Consider the following 3,765-nt stretch of genomic DNA (forward strand, 5'->3'; position numbering starts at 1 on the left):
TTGAGAAGGTATCTTGGAATTTCTTTTCCTTCTTGACAATTTCTAGCGCCTTAAGTTTTCCTTTTCCGGCAGAAGCACTCACCGTATCGCAGCCAGTAAACGCGTGGAGACCGACTAGTGCGTCAGAAACGTCAGACCCTAGGGCACTGTACAACTTGGATATATCTCGAAGATGACGACGTCCTTTGTAGCTCACCTTTTGGTATATATGACTAGAAATTTTATTGCACATGGATAGACTTAAGACTAGCATGTCCGTATCTTCCCCGGATACAACAATAGCTTTGTGTCCCTCTATTGAAGCGTGGTTAGCGTGAAGAAATATATGAGTATCGGCCTCTTCGTGAGTGGATTTTAGATCCGATACTTCATTCCAACATTCCATAGTTATTTGAAAGCATTGTTCTTCTTTTGTAACGAAAAGTGTTTTGTTCATAATTTTTTTTCTAAAATCTAATTTTTTCCACTCTTCAACAATAAACTTAATCAGGCTGGTCTTGTTGTGAGGAACTTTTAAAAAACTGTCTCCATTGTTTCACTTTGTGTGATGGTACAATGTTTATGAATTTTGGTCCACCCTCTGAGCCTCGAATATTTCTCTCAAATGTTTTAATCGAGTTGTTTTTGTAAACATCGAAGACTACATAGATTCGCGCGCTGTCTCGCCCTTCCTTCAGAACCATCGCCAAAGCGTAATTGGCAATGTCTTCGAAGGTTTGTTCGTCACCCTTAATCCTTTGAATCAAACTCATTCCATCTAAAATAAGGGCACTTGGAAAAGGAATTTGATCGACGAAACTTGCACTTTTCGCTATACCGTGTGCGAATGTAGATTTGTTGGTTTTTCGTAGAAAACCGTCTGCTGTTGCTAAGGCCCATGGAACTGGACGTAAAGGATGGGCGTTAACATCGCGGAAATTGAGGCTACGACTCTGAGCGACTAAAATCATATGGGCAAAGAGATTTCGATCCGCTTTTAAAACCACTTCCGAACTTTTGCTTTTAAGTCTTCGTGTTTTTTAGTGACGTCCGTGAATGTCTTCAGTTTTTGTTTATGGAGGGTGCTATGGAACGATTCTGCGGGATTTTCACTTTCGAGCCTACTTTCACAAAACAGTTTATACGCCGTTTCTCCAACTCTTACCGCGTTCAGAAGGCTGTCAGTCACCTCTGGTGGGACTAGCATCGAAGTAGATAGACTAATTAGTTCGGTGTTTGCTGGACTCATTGGATTAACCCATTCGTTAAAAAGTCTAATCAAAGATTTAACTGCATTCTGATTTTCATCTATTCTGGTTTTTTTCAAGTCTTTGTGCGAAAACGGAGAGCCGGAGCAGTAGGTAAGTTCTCGTAACTGCTTAAATAATATCGGTCTAGGGCCCCTGTTTTAAGACTGAAACCCTTTGTTCCACCAGACGTCTGGGTGTCTCGGTTTATCGTTACTTCTATGGTTTGATCTGCCGGTATTTTACCGAATGGGTTCGTATTTCCAATCGGAACGGAAAATCCGCCATTGTTGAAATGATCAAATACATCAGGATGAGTCTCTTCAAGATTAGTCATTTGACCTAGATAAACCGGTAAATACCGAGCGTAGTTCACCTTATCGTAGTTCACCTTATCGTAGGCAAATACCCAAGGAATCATTGCTCTTATGGATTGCAAATGTAAAGATCAATTTCCTTCTCTCGAAGTTCTCAAGATGTCCAAAATAATTTGCACCATATCAATATACGACATCCAAAAAGCAGCTAAATTTACTTTGCCTCCATTACGCATAAGATCAAGAAATTCTTCAAACAAAATTAAAATTTCTGTACTTGATTCTTCTCTGAGCAGATTTTCAAGTGTGTGTTGTTTAAGGTCGTGGGCAATGTCCTCAAAATTCGTTTTTACATTTTCTAAGGTTTCATTGGCTTTTGGGTGATGTTGTAAAATCCACGTAAGAAATTCCTCCCAAGCTAGCCTAAGAAGAGCTTCATAAACTAGCTTGTGGAGCCGTACACCTCTGTTGTACTGACGACCTTCTAAAACACTTTCAACAGTTTCTCCAGCTATAATTCCCGATTCGACGCCTATTTCTCGAAGCCCCGCATCTTGAAACCTTTTTCCAATGGTTGATAGCAGAACGCAGATAGTATGGAATTCTCCCATTCTGAGAACTATTCGGTCAAATTTATCTGGGTGTTTCCAGGCTATTTCGGTCGCTTTTGCATATATAGCTTGGTCAAATACGCAAACTACACTATTTAGTCCAAGTTGAGACATAATTCGTAACGACCGTTGTAAAATTTCGTTCACAGTATTCAGGTCGGTAGCTGGTGCCAGTGGCGTAGCTGAGAACTCAGAGCCCCCCCCCCCTCCGCAAAAATCTCAATGAGGCCCCCTTTTAAATTTTTTATGGTTAGTGGGGGCCCCACCCGAAGCTCGAGCCCCCCCCCCCCCCCACCGCGGGCCCTGCGGACCATCAGCAACGCCACTGGCTGGTGCGTTGATAGTTGGCAGATAACCAATCTTTAACAACCTCATCATTGCTTCTCATTAAAATATTAAAACCGGTCCAACTTGGTGTATCGGAACTGTAAATGCGAGCCATGATCCAGAAATGATTTTTAAATTTAGAATTTTCAACGCAAGTCGCAAGCGCTATCTTTAAAATTAATTGGTTTCAACGGAGGTGGCCCTGATCTTTCCCCGGCGAAGTAGTCAGCCAAAGTAAGCGACGTAGGTGCTATGCTTCTTTGTTTAGTTTTCTGAAAGCTAATAACGGACGAGTCTGGTTTGGGACCAATCATTGGTTGTTGAATTGCGATTCCATTGACACGGTGTGAGGTTCCTTCCCCCGTTATTGTTTCTTCAAGACGATCGATATTATCCCAAACGAGCGCGGTAAATGTCAACGGGAAAATATTTGAAGGAAGGACGGTGACCTGGTCTTCTACAGCTGATTGCAGTTTTTTGAGGCATAAGGCAGTGTCAATTTCTTCGAAATCGGTATAAGAAACACAGTGGCCTAATCTATTTAGAATACGTGTGAGTTCCACATTACCGGTAAGAGATTTTATAACGAATGGAAGTAAGACGTGTTTTGGAGGGCGGTTTCGTCCACCAAAAACTCCATAGATTAAATCTTGTCCAATTGAGTTTATTAGACTTTGAGATTTTTCCGACAGTGTTCCTCTTTCTTTCCCAGTAAGTACGAGACGAAGGAACGACTTTGAAGAATTCGGAATCTTGATAGAATTTTCGTTTAATTCTGACGGCTGGGGAGGCCATGGTGTTTCGGGAACTTCCGTCTTTAGGTCAGATCTAATTTTTAAGCTAATCATTTGTAGCATTTCTCCGAGATTTGGTTTATATTCCATGGTGCTGAGCTTGCGTTTTAAGAACAAATTCTCTTTCACAAGTTCGGCTGTACTAATGTTATCTGGATAAACAATAAGCTTCCCTTTGTCGTCAGAAATTATGTGAATAGAATCTCTGAACTCTACCTCTAATCGTTTACGAATTAGCTTCTTCATCGATAACTTATTTTCTTCCGCAATGTCAGATGGTAGTTTAGAAATAAAAAAATCTTTTAATTCGGTCATGTATACCGCTCGCGGATTTGTGAACAGCTCATTTCTAACGTATCCGAAAAGATCAACGTGTGCCTGATTTTCTGGTGTAATGTCAGAGTCTTTAGCAGAGCTCGAAGAGAAAAGCCTCGTTTTCTTTACCCCTCGTATAGGCGCGGTAGGAGCTACGATGGTAATGGGCTTCGGC

Source organism: Leiobunum rupestre, chromosome 3 (genome assembly GCF_980474605.1).
Source record: "Leiobunum rupestre chromosome 3, qqLeiRupe1.1.hap1, whole genome shotgun sequence".
Classification (NCBI taxonomy): Eukaryota; Metazoa; Arthropoda; class Arachnida; order Opiliones; family Sclerosomatidae; genus Leiobunum; species Leiobunum rupestre.